Below are 18,962 nucleotides of genomic sequence, written 5' to 3'. Positions count from 1 at the left end.
GTAGCACAAAGAAAGTGCCCTGTAAGTAAATACTGAATGGATATTGGACAATAGATATTGGTTATTTATTAGCATGAGAGTAATTAAATCGTGTAATCTCAAGCATCCTTCTGTACTTCTTGAGACAAAGAGAACTAATATCTGTACACAAAAAAAGATATTGACCTTCCCCACAGAAAATGAGTTATATTCTTATTGTTTCTTAATATAAATGTGCGTCATACTTGAATATATTTTACTAACTAAATTATATCATTTGAATATAGCATACTTTTTACTAACCCTTTATTGCTTATCATTTGATCTTCACTTAGTTGTTCTGTATTATGAATGTTGTAGATATTTTTATAGATGTATGTTGAGTCCAACCCTGATTAGTTCTTTTGGATACACTCTTTAAAATTAAGTTGCTTATATTAAATATTTCTTCAAGTATTTTTCATACTATTAGTTTAAAGTCTGACTACCAAAATATTTATGATTGAACACTTATAAGGAAAAAAAAAGATATTTTCCGAAAAGTTCAGAAGTCCTGGGTCTTCTTCCTTACCTTTCCAGTTATATTGTGACTTTTTCTCTATTATTAAAGCAAATAGAGATTGATATTTTCCAGAAGAAAACTCAGCGTAGTAGTTTTCCTGTCTCACTCTCTGTAGCCATTCCAAGCACAATAAGAATGTGAATTTTTTCTAGTGGTCACTTTTTCTTAATGTTGTTTCTGTTACTCTTAAAAAAAATATTCAGCAAAAAAGTATACTTGCAACACACCAGTAATGAAATTATTTATATCACTCACTTTTAGAACAGATTTTTTTTAAAAAACTTACTTAGATGTAACTTTTCATAAAAGTTTAATTTTAGCATGATAATTGCTACAATAAAAGTACATTGTGTAAAATGGGTGTACTCCCCCACTGAGGATCAGATTAATGTCTGGCTGAGTCAGGAGCTTCACACCCATCTCTCCTGAGAAAACTCCGAGGCCTGTTAGGGCTGGAATAATCTGCCTCTTCAGGTGTGTAGAGATCTGACCTTAGACAGATGAACTGTTCCTCTCAAAAACTTCTAAAGTCCTCACTCCATTTGCCTCAGCCCCTAAAGCATACAATCCAAAAACTAACCTGTGGCCAATAAAGATGTGCCAAATGTCCTGACTCCAGCCTGGCTCCTCCCCCGCCTTATCCTATATAAGCCTGTGCATTTCCCGAATAAAGCGGAAGTGTTCCCTAAACCCCCCCACCCCAGAGTCTGCACGGTGATTCCGTGCCTTGCCCTCCCAGTCCGGGGCCCCTGAACCCTGTTCCGTGAGAGGGTTTGCGGACGAAACCAACACCTCATCTCTGGAAAAAGAAAACATCACCTATTTTCTTTCAAACATACCAAACACGTATGTTAGAAAGCTAAACATGAAGGAAGCCTTAAAACATATAGTCTTTATATCACCTGGTGAGGTATCTGTAGCTTTACCATTCTCAAGAAAATGATTTCCTTCACTGAAAAAGTTTAAGCTTCAATATTAATAAGATTTAATGAGCAAAAATACAGAGTTGAAATTCTTAAGAGCGGTTAATTGATTTGTAGTTTAGTGTTTAAAATTTGTAAAATGCGAACATTTGACAGCACAGTTTGATTTGTCAAGGCCCTTCTCTAAGATTACAGTTATGTGGTTCTAACAGAAATTGCAAAATACAATGAGAAAAAATTAGGGAAGGGGATAAATTTGAATGCTTCTTTACAAAGAAAGTCTATGATATTTTGAAATTTATAGTGATTCCAGTTGTTTGAAATTTATGTTTCTGTTATCATGCTCAGCATATTATACTGATGTAATAAGTTGTTCTTGACGTACTTTATACTGCTGAGTTCTCAATAGTAAAGACGGATATTTCTAGATGATAGTTGTTACATTAAATAGCAACTGTCTTTTACTATACAGAAAATAGCTTCAGTTTTCCCTTAAGAAAAATATTGCATACATGAAAGCTTTTAAGTCCTTTTTTGAGCTGATATATTTAGCGGCCCCCAAATTCATAGAAAAATGTAAAGAATATAAAAAATTGCATCTAACTGGAGCAGCAAGCCTAGGAACATCTTTATATTTGACTTCTATTTTCATAACTTTTCTGTAATCCCACTTCCAACTGATGAAGATTATATACTGACTTTTGAAATTTGTTTTCCCTCTTCATCTTTTACACACTACTCAATTTTAACTAAAAAATGTCTATTTTGTGGATTATAGTATTTATAATTCAATTCACACTTATTTAGTTAAAATACCATGGATGACTTCTTATTTATACCTCTAGCATGTAAAGAGCTTAGAAATAATTACTCATCCTCACCAAAGAAAGCAAGCAAAGAAAAAAATCTTAGACAAGCTGAAAATCTGTGGCTTTTCTGCCTCAAAGAACTGAGATCACAGGGCCAGTGGCCATTCTGAAAACTAGAAAACCTTTTAATACAGAGAATCACACCAGGGTTCATTTACTGGAAAATCAAACTACAGGACCCATATACTTTTCCTGTTCTCAGGTATATCCTGCTTGACTTTCAACAAAGGATTACAGAGCTTGTAAAAGGTAGGACGGGAATGGGAGGGGTAGTCTGAATAAACAAAGCAAACATCAGAAGTAAACTCAGACCTGACACCTACTGACTTTGTAATTATCATAGGAAACTTAAAACAGCTCTGATCAATATGCTAAGTACTCTAGCGGAAAAATTAAACAATATGCAAGGACAGTCAATGGAAACAAAAAGTTGGGAGCTTTTAAGAAAGAATATAAAGGAAGGCTAGAATAAAAATCCACTGTACCAGAAATGAATAATTCCTTTGGTGGAAAGAAAGAAAGAATCAGTTACCTGCAAGATCTGTGAATAAGAAACTTGCTAACTGAAATGTAATGAGAAAAAAAAATGGACCACAATATTCCAGAAATAGTAAATAGTAAATTTTAGAAAAGGATTTCTCTCATATGAAAAACTCAACATATACATACACACGTATCTATACCTATGTGTGTGTGTACACACACACACACACACACATATGAAATAAAACACAGGTAGTGGGAAAAAAGAGAAAAATTATTGTAATCCAAAGCAGATAATTTATCTAAAAGTGTACCTTTACTTACTATAATTGTTTTCAATGTTTTATATGTTTATTTATTTTTTTTACCTGTTAGTGTGTTTTTTAATCTATATATTTAAAAATTAACTGCAGGTCTTAAAAGTAAATGTATCTGATGTTGGAAAAACAAGGGGGTAGAAGGAAAGGGGAAAATAATTTAAAGATATTTTGCATATCAGTTCCCTAGTATAATCATTCTGCACTACAAATATGTACTAATAAAAGTTTAAAAAGGATGTAACACGTATGTAATGGGTATACTCGAAAATAAGAAAGACAGAAAGAATAAAAAGAAATACTAGAAATAAAAATTTCTAAGAATTTCCAAAATGGATCACAGACAACATATCACAGGTTCACGAAGCTCAGAGACCATCAGGCTGAAAAAGCACCAGAATATCTACTTGCATATATAATACTCAATCTGAAATGGACTGAAATAAAAGAAAATCTTGAAAGAAGGAAGGAGAAAACACGTGACTTATTGAGGAAAAACTTTACATGCCATTCATCATAAACCATGCTAGTAAGAAAGATAGGAGTGAATAGCTAAAGAGTTGAAGTGAAAAACAAAACAATTCCAACCTAAAATTCTGTATCTTGTAAAATTATCCTTTAAAAGCAGCCGGATATGATGATACATGCCTGTAAACCCAGCACTCTGGGAGACTGAGACAGGAAGATCACAAGTTTGAGCCCAGTTGGGCAATTCAGCGAGACCCTGTTTTAGAATTAAAAAAAAAAATTTTTATAAAACAAGCGAAGGAGAAGGAAATAACACCCTGGACAAGTAACTGATATAATTTTTCTGAACTAGACCTACCTTACACAAATGTTTAAAAGATATCCTGAAGACAGGTGTTTCTTCAAGGAAGGAATAAAGAAAAGTAAAGTAGGGCCAGCGATTTAGCTCAGTGGTTCCACCGCCTGCCTCCTGAGTTCCATGCCTGGTACCACCTCCGCCCAACACAAAGAAAATAAAATACTTTAATTTTCTTATAATTGATAAAATAGCTGTTTGTTCATACTAATAAAAATAAGGTATCAGGTGATTATAGTTACAGGTAGGTGGCAGGAATGACAGCAGTTGTGTTGGGGATGGAGGAATGGATTCAGAATACTCTAATATGAGAACCCGCCCTACACATGAGTGTTATTCCCAAGTGGACATAGATGGCTTTCAAAAAGACTTTATATTCATTTCTCTGTGAAAATCACTATGCAGATTTTAAAAGCAAACATTCTTAGTGAGTAGGAAAATGGAATCATGGAGAATGCTTTATTAAATCCATAGAAGGCCAAAAAAAGGCATTTTGCAGAAAAAGAATGGTGAATGAATGGACAGATGCAACAAATACAAAATGTCATGACCCTCATAGCTATTAATGCAAATGCATCAAGGGCAGTTAAAACGTGAGTGGTCTGACTACAGTGATGGCAAATAAGGACTGCCACAGTGCGTTAAGTGCATCAAAAATAAGATCCAATTTTATGTGCCATTTGTAAGACACCTATTTGAATCAAAATTATGTTATAGTGAAAGGATAGAAAAAGCCATCCATCCTAACAGTGTTAAAGATAAGTCTGGAGTAACTATATTCATATGGATTTCAGATAAAGGAAAACTATTAGGGATAAAGGAGGGGTATGACATAACTGTAAAGGGGCCAAGTCTCCAAGGAAATGCAGCTACTCCTAAATGTATATACCTAAAAACAGAATCAAAATAGGCGTGACAAGCACTGACTGGGGTGCCGCGAGAAATAAATCTATGTATTTGGAGGCAGCAATCGCTCTATCAGCAATTAACACATCCAGAAATATTCATAAGTAAGGAAACAGTTGGACTGGACAGAATCATCCATCAGGTTCATCTAATTGGCATTTGCAGAATACTTTCATCCAGTTACAACAGGAGATACATCCTCATAAAGCTTACACAGAAACTTCATCAGGATCGATCACATTCTGGACCATAAAAAGACCTTTCAGAAATTTTTAAATATAGAAATTTTGCAAAGGATGCTCTCCTACCGTAATAGAATTACATTAAAAATCAATAGAATGAGAGCCAGAAAATCTCAGCTGGGAGATGGAATGATCCACTTCTGAATTACAAGGCGTCAAATAGGACATCTCAAGATTTATTTAACAATAATTTTAACTAGGCAGAAAGTACAATCCAAGTTTTCAAAGTGTGAGCATATGTAGATGTAGTGAGAGCAACACTAGGACGGAGGAGTGCAGCATTAATGTGCATATCAGAAATTTATCAAAGACCTACAGTTAATAATTTAATTGTATATGTTAGGAAACTAGAGAAAATAGGATATATAAGCCGAGAGTGAGAGAGAGAGAGAGAGAGAGAGAGAGATCGCAAGAATTAGAGTAGAAATTAATAAAATGTAATACAGAAAATCAACAGAGAAAAATCAATAAAACCAAATGTTGGTTCTTTGAATTTGTATAATAGATAAACTCCAGCCAGTCAAACCAAGAAAAAAAGAGAAGAGAGGCAAATTACTAATATCCTAAATAAAATGGGCTTTCATTATTGATTCCAAGAACATAAGACAATAATATAATGATCAACTCTGATAAAAATTTAATTGTATGAAATTGCATATTGCTTGACTTACTGGAAAGAAAAACTACCAAAACTCATACAAAGAGAAACAGGTAATCTGAAACATCCATAATCTATTAATGAAGTTCATTAAGTAATAGAGAGCAAAAATACTGGACATGGGTGGGTTCACTTGTGAATTCTTCCAAATGTTAAATGATAAAATATATAAAGTCTGCATAATCTCTCCCTGGAAATTCCAGCAAGTACAGTATTTTCTAACACATTTTATGAGTTCAACACCACTACACAAAACAAAGACAATAAGAGAGGAAACCACAAGACCCTATGCCTCATAGACATAGATGTAATAGTCCTAAAAAAAAGTTAGCAAATATAATCCAACAGTGTATAAAAATAAGTGTATACACCATTATACAAGGGTTTTTTTTACAGATATGCAAATTGGCTGTAATCCACCTTGTCAACAGGTTTACAATTCATTTGATAGTATCAGTGGATGCAGAAAATTGGCAAAATGTATCACCTATTCACAGAAACAGAAGATAAGAAATAGATGGGAACTTATGCATTCCCAGTTTTATACTTGATCTTAGCCAAAAGGCCGAGAAGCGATCATTCCCAGTTTTTTAAAGAATATATACAAAACCTTACAGCTAAATTCTGATATAATAGTGCGAATCTATATGCGTTCCCTTTAAAATCAGGAGCATATTAGGATATTTCCTTTAACCATCCTTATAAAACATCATAGTAGAAGTCTTAGCTATTGCAAAAAGAAAATAAGAAAACAAGCTAGCAGACTGCAGAAGAGGAAATCTAATTACCTTTTTTTTTGGAGATGACGTGAATGAAAAAATAGATCATCAATGGAACAGGTTAAAGAGCTCAGAAATAGACCCACATAGATATAATGAGATCTCTAACTGAAAGAGAAATGGCAATTTAATGGAGAAAAATGATTCTTTTCCATAAATTTTGTTAAAAAAATGGACTTCCACATTTAAAAGAATTTTAGGAGGCTGGGCGTGGTGGCACACGCCTGTAATCCCAGCACTCAGGAGGCTGAGGCAGGAGGATCGCTGTGAGTTCAAGACCACCTTGGACTACATAGTGAGTTCCAGGTCAGTCTCAACCACATAGTGAGACCCTGTCTCAAAAAAAGAAAAGAAAAGAATCTTAGGAGTTGCAGATTTGGAAGGGGAGAGAAAAGATGAATAGATGGAACAGAAGTGATTTTCCTTTGGTTAAGGTATTCTGTGTGAGGCTGTAGCAGTGCATCCTTTGCACAGACTTGTTGGATGTAGTTTTGTCTTCCAGATGGCAGGGGACATGTTGAGATCACCGACATCCTTTATTCCAGGATGCACTGTGAGCTGATATGAAAGGGAGAAATTGGGACTTGTATAAGCCTTGATCTGAAATATATTTCACACCCCCTGAGTTACATCATTGAACTTGCTGTTAGCGTCTGGACTATAAAACTAAAATTAATAACAAATAGCAACTTGGTAGCACTGTCTCAATAATATGCACAGGTTATTATATATTTGCAAGTAAAATGAACGTTAGAGAGTCTGCCATGTAAAATTCCAGTTTCCTAAGCTAAATCACTCTGAAGACGGAGGCAACGATCTGCAAGTGAACTTGGGTGTGTAACCTAGATATAGCACGGTTTTGATGTGACGGACAGACTTCATTTTCCTCTGTAATTAATTATGAACATTTTAATACCAAATTAATGCTACTTCATAAATATTATTTCACACTGTGAAAATTGTATCGGCGGGACTTCATAGCATCCTGTGTTTGTGAAGTCTGTTTAAACACTGACCGACAGTGTCCCCTTGTTGGCACATGCTTTTCTTATGGAGGAGGGTTAATTTTAGAGGGAGCTACCTATTTGCCGTTTCTTCCTTATACCGCATTAATTGCCACAGCTTATTTTCTTCCTTAGTAGATGATGCTGTCTAAAATAGCCAGGGTTGACAGTCCACCATCTCTCATACTAATAAAAATCAGTTTCAATGCAGTCTGACTCCAAATAGGGGAAAGCCCAGTAACTGTTCTCTGAATACATCACCTTATTTTTTTTTCCTCAGGTGTGGCTCAGTACTGTTTCCTGTCTATGAAAAGCAAGCTAAACTAGGAAGCTTCTGGATCATTTTGTGCCTTATGATTTGTCTCTCTTTAGTAGCATTAATGTTTGTCCATAGGATGAATTTTATAGCATAATAAAGACCCTTAGGAAAAAGCTTCTGTTTATCAAACTATCCTAAATTTGCTTTATTTACAATGTGATTCTTAGTGAATCTTGGATTAATAATAGTAGCTCTGTGTTTTTCTTTCAAAACAATAGTAGGCTTACTTCTAGACAGAATAGAAAGTTTCAAGTACATCCATGTAGACAACCTGTAGCACAAATACACACTACTATAACATTGTTGTACACATATCACCCGAAGAATAATGTATGTGGGTGTGCCTTATGCAGGATTTATCAACACATGAGTAAAGCGGGGAAATAGTCAAGGTCCGTAATAATTTCATGAAAAGATATTGCCAGACACTTGCATATTACTTGTGAAACAGTATTTTGTTTAAAGCTTTGAAACTCTTTAGATCATTCTAGCTATTGCTATTGAAAATGCTTGGCCTTTAGGGAGATGAGTTTTTTAAGGAAAACCTGTTCATTATTTTGAATGGCAACTTTTTATTACATGATATATTTTATGGTTTAGATGTAATCTCATGTGTTCAGAGATGGGGCTTTGGAAGGTGTTTGCATTGGGAGGTTACTCACTTCATCAGTGGATCAATCCATTGATGCATTCATAACTGAATGTGCTGCTAGTATTTGAGGTCCAGGTGGAGGGTGTGAGTCACTAGGGCATGATTTGGGGGGTGTAACTGATGTCTGGCTCTCTTGGTGTTACTCTGCTTCCAGTCACTATGAGATGAATAGCTTTCCTCTGCCAGTCTCCTCTGCCATGAGATTTCTGACTTGGAGCTACTTTACCGTGGACTCAAAGCTTTGGCACTGTGAGCCAAAACAAATCTTCCTTTAAGTTGTGTATGTTAAGTATTTTTGTCCCAATGACTAAAAGCTAGTTAATACAATATAGAAGAGACAGTTCACTTCTAAAACATGATTTTGAGATATTTGATTGTTCTTTCTTTTCTGGATCCCAACATTTTTTTCTTAAGATTCTTTTTAAAAAGAAAAATGATAATTTATAATTTATCTGTAAAATATTGAGCTGGTCTCCACATTCACAAAGGTAAATATTTGTGTATACATAAATGTGCACAGATGAACAGAGATAGTTCCTCACATCCTTTCGTTACAGGGCTGCTCAACATAAAACAAAAAAGCAGCTGATAACTTTCTTACAGGCAGGTTATATGTAGCAGCAACGAATCCAGTATCAGGTGATTGCACTCTGGATTTCTGAGCAACGAAATTAAGAATGTATCTATAAATGTCTATCATGGGAAACCCCAGCCAAACTATTGGAGACTCCTTGGATCTTGAATTTTCAGTAGAAATTTAATTGAGGATGACAGTAGTTTGTCTTTATATACTTTTATTTTCCTCATATAAACATTTTATTTTCCTCATATAAATATTTTATTTTATAAATTCCGTGATCCAAACCTACAAAAATATGTAGCCAAAAAGTTTATTACTCTCAAAAGTATTCATAAAAATGGAAGTTTCCTAACACGTATGACAAAAATACACAATTTGATGATAAAGACATGTTCATGGTAGATCTTTTGTTCAAAGGCCCAAACCTTTACATAATCATTCTATTTGCATAACTAGTTTTTGACTTCTTGTAAAAGACAATGGCTGGGTGTGTGACTCTCAGAGTGACCCTGAAACATTGCTGGCTTCCTAGCATTTCTTCTGTGTTCTCTCTCATCGTCATACACCGTGCATACCATTTCCCGTGGCGGCCACCGTGTGCCTTACCATACGTGTGATGCTAAGATTCTTGAATGTTAATTGAGGTTATTCACACACAGTCACCTTAGAATCTCCTCGGGAGACACTGGAGTTCAGAGTCCTATCCAGCACTAGCAGTTTGCGTTTCAGATGCCGAGTCTCGTGATGTAGATTTTGTACATTATTTATCATGTTTTGCTTACCCAAGACAAAGACAGACTAATGCCTGTGTCAGTGCTTTTTACTCCATCCGTCCCAGGCATTGTAGTTTGCGTTATCTCAAAAAGGAAGAAGTGAATATATCTCGTCTTTCGTATTGTCTTCCTTGAAAGCAGTATGATTTCAGCATGTTCCTCCAGATGGAATTGTGGTCCTGAGAAAAGAGCATCTGCTCAAGGGTCTCGTCAGTGTTTTGTTGTTGATGTGTGCATGTACCCTGGCTGGTTTCTAACTCCGTTACTCTAGACTTTGACACACTTCATTATTCTAGAAGTTGTCTGAGTTCCGACTTCTAATTTGCTTACCAGGACCACCCTCTCTGAGTGTCTCCTTCAATGTGAATAAAAATCATAAATATTCCTTGTACACAATGCTTTGATATTGTCATTGTCGGTGTTTAGGGAAAGTGGACTATTACAATTCACCTTTGGGAGGAAAACTACTCACATCTGTTCTATTACCTAATTACTGTATTTTGCTTATTGTCTTAACTATCAGCTTCATAAACGTGTGGGCTCAGATTACTGTGGGAACATTTTGCTAATAATTACATGGTATCAAAGATATTAAACATTTCTATGTCTAAGAAGCGCTCTGTATGTGTAAAAGCTCTAGCTGTAGTCTTGCTGTCTGAAATCTTCTAGCTTCCTGACAACCCTTATTACATATACCAAGAAGATAGCTAGGAGTTTCATTCTACTCATTTGAGGATATTTTCAAAACTGCCTTCAGTAGTTCTCCGATGGCTGCCATTTCTCTTCCTCTTCCTCTGTTCTTGCTCATTTGCTTTCTGCCAACTCCTCAGTCCCCACAGAGTATTTTCTGCTAGTGACACTCTATTGATGTACCTCATATTTGCAGGCTTCTTAGTCTTCCCTCGCCTCTAGTGAAACAAATTGGTGATATCTGTATATAGGGAAAGGTTTACTACGTGTGGAAGCCAGGTGATTTAGAGCAATCTACAACATGGGTTGAAATTTAAAAAGCAATATCAGTTATCACTGAAAAATTTCTCTGTCCTATGCCAGGAAAAACCTCTGGCAGGACTTTATCTTTTTCTCCACCTTGTTTATTGCTATCTTCTGAGCCTCTCAAGACTTTTTGTTTTTCTGTAATTCCAAATTCTGACACCAACATTCTTTACAGTTTCTCATGCACAAAAATGTTCTTTCGTATTCGTTTCCAGTGGAAACACTGTCTTCTAAATTACTTGCTCAAAATTAAACAGCAAGGAGAAAAGCGAGCAAGTGTTTTCTAAAATAATAGGCTATCTGTTCTCTTTTTATAAATTCTGTATTTTTGTACAAATTATTGTATATAACATCTTTTTCACCCAGATTTTTTATAAATTCATGCTTGTAGTTGATTGTGTATTGATTGATTTAACAATGCATGTTGGGCATCACTAAAGATTCTAGGCTATGATCTGTGCTAGGTTCTGAGAGATAACACCAGAATTAAGACCCAGATCTCTCCTCAGAATGCTCAGACCGCACTGAGCAGGGTGAGACACTGGGTACAATGAAGTGCATGCTTGGGCTCTACAGTTTGGAAGAACCAAGTGTGTCTCTCCTGGAAAGAACCTGGAGTGAGGAGGGCCACAGAGAACACCCTAAAGTGAAAACATCAAGGCTGTTGGGGCTTGAGAGGGAAGAGGAGTTAAGAGAAGATGCCACAGGAGAAGAATGCAGACAAATGACTGTTTACATAACGTTTTATTGCATTATGTATGGTAAGTAATTCAGGGGTGTTAGGTTGACGGTGATACATTTTTCCTCTCTCATTTTCCTTCATCCTTGGTTGTTAGTGTTACTGGTTTTTTCAGGGAATAAGTTTTGGTTTTCTTTACATTTCCATTATACGGTTTTCTTTGTATTGATTTGTAGTCATTGGTTTATTTCCCTCACTTTTTTATTTATTTTCTGTTTCAGATTAGTGAGTCTTTTTTTTTTTCTTTTTTTTTTGCTAATGGGTCAAGCTCAAGATCTTGTACTTGTGAGACAGGTGGTGGAACCAGTAAGCCAAGTTCCTAGCCTTAATCATTCATTTTTAATCTCTTCTTTTTATCATATATACGTTTAGGTCAGTTATTTTCTAAGGGTTATTGAATGTCTTTTAATTACCACTGAGCTCAAAATAAGTAAAAGATATGCAGCATCAGGAGAGAGGGCATGGAGAGGAGGTACAGTGTTCTTTTAGGCGACTCTTGGAAGTCTGGGTTCCAAAAGTACACAGAGAATTGCTAGATTTCCTCAGAGATCTTTTTACTTATACTGTCTTTGTGGTTTTAAAAAGTTAATACTTTTAATATTTCTTCCCATGAAGTACAGATACCCTTTTCCTTTCTTTGTTACAATACTGAATCACGTGAGGTTTATGAAAATATATTCAGCTGAACATTACCTAAACGGTATAATTCCTCTGTATAATTTCATCTCGTTCAGACAAGATCCAGTTGATTTCTAAGAATAAACCTCTGCTAAAAAAGAGAAAACATTTTACCTGACTGTCAGTTTTCTGTTTGGACAAAAGCAAACAAAAGCTTTGATACTTTTTCCTTTCTGAATACAGCAGTGATTTTGTCGTTTGTAAAATGGACTTAGACTATTTGGATTTATTCAGCAGTCTATTTCTGAATAGATAGTAACTTCAGAGAATTTTAGTTTATGAAATGTATCTTAGACATTATAGATTTGAATGTGAATCAGAACCCCAGAGAAAAGGCTTATTTTTTTTCCCTAAAATTTTGGCATGAACATGCACATATCTGTTGAGTACAAAGGGAAGTTATAGATAAGTAATGATTACATGTTAATATTTTAACCAAATGCTTAAATATTAGTTCGTAAGTGTCTGTTGTTGTTGGTTATATAGGAGGCCTATTCTTCACAGAGTTTTAAGGTGACTATTTGCTGGTCTACTCCTATTGTCTAACTGTTTGATTTATAAATGTTTAGATTGTACATGAAGATCGATAGTTGTCCTGAACTTGACTTTGTAGTGCCCATAAGGGAAGCATCTTCAAGATTGTTTTTCCCTCCATTCCTATTCTATTATTAAACAGTTCATATCCCTGAATGTGGCAGTGACCTCTTTATGGCTTTTAAAATGAAAAAAAAAAAATTCAAGCACTGGTTTTTAAAGTACCTAGCTGAGGTGAAATTTTTCAGGAAGCGCTCCTGTGTTCAGTTTATCCCATATCTCCTCACAGAATTTGCCCTCCTGGGCTAGAGTAAGAAAGTGGATCTCAGTGTTTCATAGTTAGTGTCAGGGAACTATGATCCCCGCATGACACAAACTCTATCACCAAAAGCAAAAGGTAAAGAAAAATTATGATTGCTCAGCAATTTACACTGGAGGATAAGAACGAAGCCATTTTACATTAATGGTCCCAAAGCCTTGATCCTGCCCTGCCACGTTTAATCAGTGTCTTTGGCACTGTGTTTCCTATGAAAGAGACTCACAGTTATTGAGGGAGTATCAAACAGTAAATTTTTCACCAAAGTCACCTTTTACCGCCTGCTTTAGATGTTTCCCTCCAGCACATAAGCTTTCACTTTGTGGTATTTGATCAAAACATACTCTACTGCCTAGAAAAGGTTTCCTTATAAAGGCTGTCTCGTTTTATTATCAAAATGGCATTCAACTACAGTATCTTTAATTGCATTGAAGAAACTTGTATTGACAATTCATTGTCCTGAGGTTTTTATAGACCTGAAATGGATTATCTCTGCATTCAGTTACTTAAAGGCCAGGAAGTTGCTTTGAGGCAAATCCTAGAGAACATTATACTAGTAAATTGTAGTCTCGCTTCTTCACAAAGCATCTCTTCTCTGCACTCAGTCTTTCATCTAGTCCTTCAGTTTATGCAGCAAGCAGAGGACCAGATGAGGGTATGTGGTATTATGAAAATAACCATCATGTGTTGGTATTCAGTTTCTTGGAAAGAATCAGTAACGAGTGCTGTTCTCTGATTTGAACTTTCTCCTCGTTTGAATCTATTTTAGGTCATCTTCTAGAAGGCATAGAAAGGAGTTTCTAATGGGTTTCACATCATTTCTTACTTAGAAGGAACTATTCTTCATTATGCCTCGCTTTAAGAAATATGTCTAAGAGTTTGAATCTAATTAAAAAGCCCTATTTTTGATAATTTCTCTTTTATGAATGTAAGCATCAAATGCCTGTACTTTTACTTGCTTTTTATAGAAAAGTTTTGAGTGCTCTTAAAATTGTATATATGTAATTTACAAGTATAAATGTTTATACAATACATGTGAAGTATTATCAACAAGTACTGTGAATAAATTTTAAAAATCATTACAGTAGAAGACGCTTGTTATGCATTCCTCTCTTCAAACACAATTATCCCAGTGTTCTTGCCACTTCATAGAGCAGCTCTGTATGTCTTCTTTGGTGCGTGTCTTCAGCTGCACTGTCATAGTTGCTTTGATGTCCTGAATTGATACAAAATATATTTACCTTTCATGGTTAGCTTGAATTTGGAGAAGAACGGGAAGTTGCAAGGTCCCAGCTCTAGTGATTTAGGGAATAAGGTGGATAAAGACATCCAGTAATGATTTTACAAGCTTGTCTTTCTGTTGGGTGGCATTTGCAGCAGGATTAGTCTTTTATCCTACTTCATAAAGGTACAGAAAAGGACCCAGAACTGCTCCAGGAAGTGGCAGGAACCATGGGATGTTTGTTCAAATGAAAGGGGAGTGTTTTGAGGGTGATTAATGGCAGTGTCTTCACTATAATAATTTTTAAAAATTTAAACATTTACCATATATTTTTATTTTACCTTGTATATATATGCATGTATCTGAAAAGTTTAAAAAATGAAGAGATTTCACATGTTGATTATATAACAAATTTTATGTGTAGATTATAGTTTCATTTATTACATATATCAATGTCACACTGTGTTAGATGGAAATGTATGATAATATTTTTCTCTGAAACAGATATCTCCAGAGTGCTAATGTGCGGGTATTCATCCAACAGGGAAAACCACTGTATGACCATTTTATTTTATCATGTCGCAGAAAACAAAAATAAGTACAAAGTTTTACAACCACTGTGTTGAGCTTCAGAGATTACATGAATGCAGCTGAACTAGAAAGCTTCTGTCTTTAATGTTCTGAAAATCAAGGAGGTGAAGATGCAGCATATTCACGAATAGTATGGTTAAAGTGTCAATACCACATCAAATAATCTATAGTTTCAATGTAATCCAATGAAAATTTCAATTATCCATTTTTTGAATATAAAAAAAATCCCAAAGTTTTTAAGGAATCTAAAAAGAATCCCGAGGAACCAGTATAATCTTGAAAAATAACAAATTTAAGAGGTGTTACTTCCTCATTTCAGTGAAGAAATGATGTACATGATGGGAAAAATATTTGCAGGTTACTTCATGGACAGGTGATTAGTACCTAGAATGTATAAAGAACTCAAAATATCAGACCCACATAAATAAGGAACCAATGCAAAAATGAGACACTGAACTGAATAGACACTTATGAAAAGAAATACAAATGTCCAATAGATAAGAGAAAAAATGTTCAGTGCCTTTGGACATTAAAAAATGCACGTGAGAAGAACACTCCAGAAAGAATGTGTATCGTCAAGAATTCAAAAAACAGTATTGGTGAGATGGTGAGGAAAGAGAATCCTTCTACACTTTTGATGGGGGTGTAAACTAGTACAGTTACTCTGGAAGACAGTATGGAGAGCCCTCAAAAAACAAGAAATAGGTATTCCACTTGACCCAACTATACCTTTTCGGCTATCTCCCAGAAGTGTAAAATGAATCATATTTCAGTGATACAGGCATACCCATGTTTATGCCAGTGCAACTCGCAATAACTAAATCTTAGGTATTGCCTATATGTCCCCATAAACAGATGAATTGCACACAATGAAGTGCTTCTCAGTCCTAAAGAACGACAAATAAGAGTAATTTCTAGGAAAATTTATTCAACTTGATTCCATAATGATTAATAAAATAAATCAGACACAGAAGATGAAACATCTCAAGGATTCTCTTATATAAGAAACTGAAAGTATAAATAACGAGCAAAAATTTTAAAAAGATGATAATAAGCAGTGGGGTAGAGTCTGTGAAAATGGGAAGCTGTTTAGTGAGGTGTGAAAGGGAGAGGAAGAAAAAGGATCAAGATGCAACATGTATATATGTACCAACACCCATTGGTTAATATATTTTTTTTTGTATCACAATCACAAAATGATACATTTTTAAAAATACTTATTAGACTTGAGCAAATTGTGTGGTCCTGACATAAAGACATATAGACCACTGGAACAGAGAAGAGAGCCCCCAAATAAACTCTCAGAACATGGCCAAATGATTTCCAGTAAGAATACCAAGACTACTCTAGGGAGAAAAGTCAGTTTTCAACAAATTATGCTGGGAAAATGGCTATTCACATAAAAACAATGAAATTAAATGCTTATCTTACAACATATCCATATATCATATGCACAAATTAACTTGAAGTGGATGAAAGACACAAAGAATAAAAGGATCGCTATAAAAATCAAAATATAAGGTAAAAGCAACATGGTATATGATCTTGCTGATAATTTCTTAGGCAAAATGTAAGGTAAAAGTGACAACACTGAATTTTCCAATATTTTCTGGAGTATGTATATTGGTTACTTTTCTAGTATTGGCTCACAGTTATGGTTAATGAAACAAAACACCTGACACCCACAGTTTAATGCAAAAGAGGCTTATTTTGGCTCACAGTTTCAGGGATTTCAGTTCATAGTTGGCTGGCCCCAAGGCAGAAACGTAATAGTGGAAGGGGCATACGGGAGAAAAGCTACTCAATTCATGGCATCCAGGAAGGAGAGAGTAGGGAAAGAGTGCCAAAGAGGAAGGAGCCCAAGATGATACATGGTTCCCAAGGTCACACTCCCATGACTCACCTCCTTCAAGTAGGACCAACCTCCTAATTTCCCATTCAGCCTTAGGACCTCATGGTCCAATCACGTCTCCAGAAGTCTCTTAATCAGTTATATTGACAGTCAAGATTACCCAGCATAAGTGTACTGTTTATTTACTTGAAACCCAATAATTTCTCCTTAGCCATACTTAATCTCCAAATAAATAAAATAACAAGGTCATAATTCTACCTAACCTGATATAACTATCCCATGTGCAACTGAACATGCACTAATGCCCTCCACAAAGATTCAGTAGGCCACACATTTCAAAGGAAACCTTTTAAAATGGTTTAAAAATTCTTTTCATGCCCCCAACAAACAGTAACCAAAGGTAAACTTTTTTTTTTTCAATCCAGAAAACAAGACTAGAGGGATAGAAAAGAATTGAACTAAATCAAGACCAAAATCTAGCAGGGCAAACATTAAACCTATAGGTTCATGACTGAAATCTGGTGTACAAGGTGGTGAGATATGTTTTCCAGAGGACTTGAGCAGCCCTGCCCCTATGGCTTCTCTCCAGATGACTGCACTTGCTGCTTGCATCTTTCCCTACCAGACACTCCATGTTTCTGGCATTTTTGGTCTATATTTCCTTTGGCTTCACTCTAACAGCATTATTTATTACATGCCCAGGGCTTCCTAGCAGGGACTCTGACTCTGTGACAAATCACCTGTCCTCCCCAATCTTCCTTTGATGATTGGATGGAAACTTTCCTGATCCCATAACTTTCATTCTCCATGTCTGCAAACCACTGTCAAATGGACAGTGCCATTTGATGTCATCTGATGCCATTGTCACCTGTTGCTGGGCACACTTGGGCCACGGTTGCATTGCCTTCCGAATGCCTAGATGGATGAACATAGTGAAATGAATTCTGGGGAAGCAATTCTTTGTTCAAATATTCTGGAGTAGGAGAAGCCAGATCTCCTCAAATAAAAGGTGTACACTTTTGTGCTCTTGAGTCTGCAATGAGCAGAGTCTTGTTGATTCTGAGATTTGCTCGAAACATCTTTCTTCTTGTCCACATTCCAAAGTACTTGGTATCTTTTAGTGATACTGAGCTTTTCACCAAACACATCTTCTTTGGCCCAGCTTTAGATATGCTTCTTTGGGGGCCATAATTTAAAGTTTTCAAATTTTTATGCTCTGCTTTTTATTCAGAATTCTTACTATAAATATTCAAAATAAGTATTCATGATATAGTCTAAACATTGGGCTGCCTTGAAATATCCTCTGGCAGGTGAATTAGTCTAACACCTTTAAACTCAACACAAACTTTTACGACATTGATGAAATGTTAGTCAAATTCTTCACCTGAATATAGCCTGTATAGACTCTAATCTAATCCCCAATACAGTCTTCATTCCCCTCTGAAATTTCTGAGCCTGGCCTTTACTGTCCACATTTCTGTCAGCATTCTTGTCATCTGAGCTTTGACTAGAATCACCCTTTCAGCTCTGCTTACAACATTTTAGGCTTTCTGTAACCCACTTCCCAAAACTTTTCTAAATTCTAATTTCTAAAGTAATAAGCACAATTTGGTGTGTTCATAAAATAAAATGTTATTCGGTTTTACAGTAAAATTCTAATCTATACTCCATGAACGAGCCTTGAAAACAACTTAAGTACCATTAGTTTAGGTACCTGACATAGTCAGATGTAAAGACTAGAAAGTAGAATCCTGGTTTCCAGTAGCAAGGAGAAGGAAAATGAAGAGTCATTGCTTTATTGATGTTAAGTTTCAGTTTCGAACAATGAAAAAATTCTGAAGCTGAATGGTAGCACAATAGTGTAAATGCATTGGATGCCACTGAATCACGTGTTTATAATGGTTAGATGGTAAATTTTATATTTTGTAGATTTACCAGAAATAAAAACAAAAGCAGTAAGACTCATGCAAGCCAATATATCTGGCATTAATTCAACCAGTGTTTTGACTTCTCAAATTTTGCTTTTTGTATTACTGTGTGGCAGAAAGGCCCTTAGAAGCTTATTAGAAATCTGAAGAGAATACAACTTTATAGGTAAAAGACATCTGACATACAGAAGAGACTATTGCATGAAATGTCTACTTTGCTTTGAGAAGTATTCATCA

General features: G+C 35.4%; 1 protein-coding gene across 1 annotated transcript in view; it reads left to right on the top strand.

The window, feature by feature from the left end:
- Znf804b (zinc finger protein 804B) overlaps positions 1–18,962 on the top strand; it is a 517,996-nt gene that overhangs the window by 189,362 nt on the left and 309,672 nt on the right. The window lies entirely within an intron of this gene.

This window comes from Fukomys damarensis, unplaced genomic scaffold (genome assembly GCF_012274545.1).
Source record: "Fukomys damarensis isolate Sample0158 unplaced genomic scaffold, DMR_v1.0_HiC HiC_scaffold_4, whole genome shotgun sequence".
NCBI classification, from domain to species: Eukaryota; Metazoa; Chordata; class Mammalia; order Rodentia; family Bathyergidae; genus Fukomys; species Fukomys damarensis.
The sequence above is the reverse complement of the archived record's forward strand: the minus strand, read 5'-3'. Positions and strand labels throughout refer to the sequence as shown.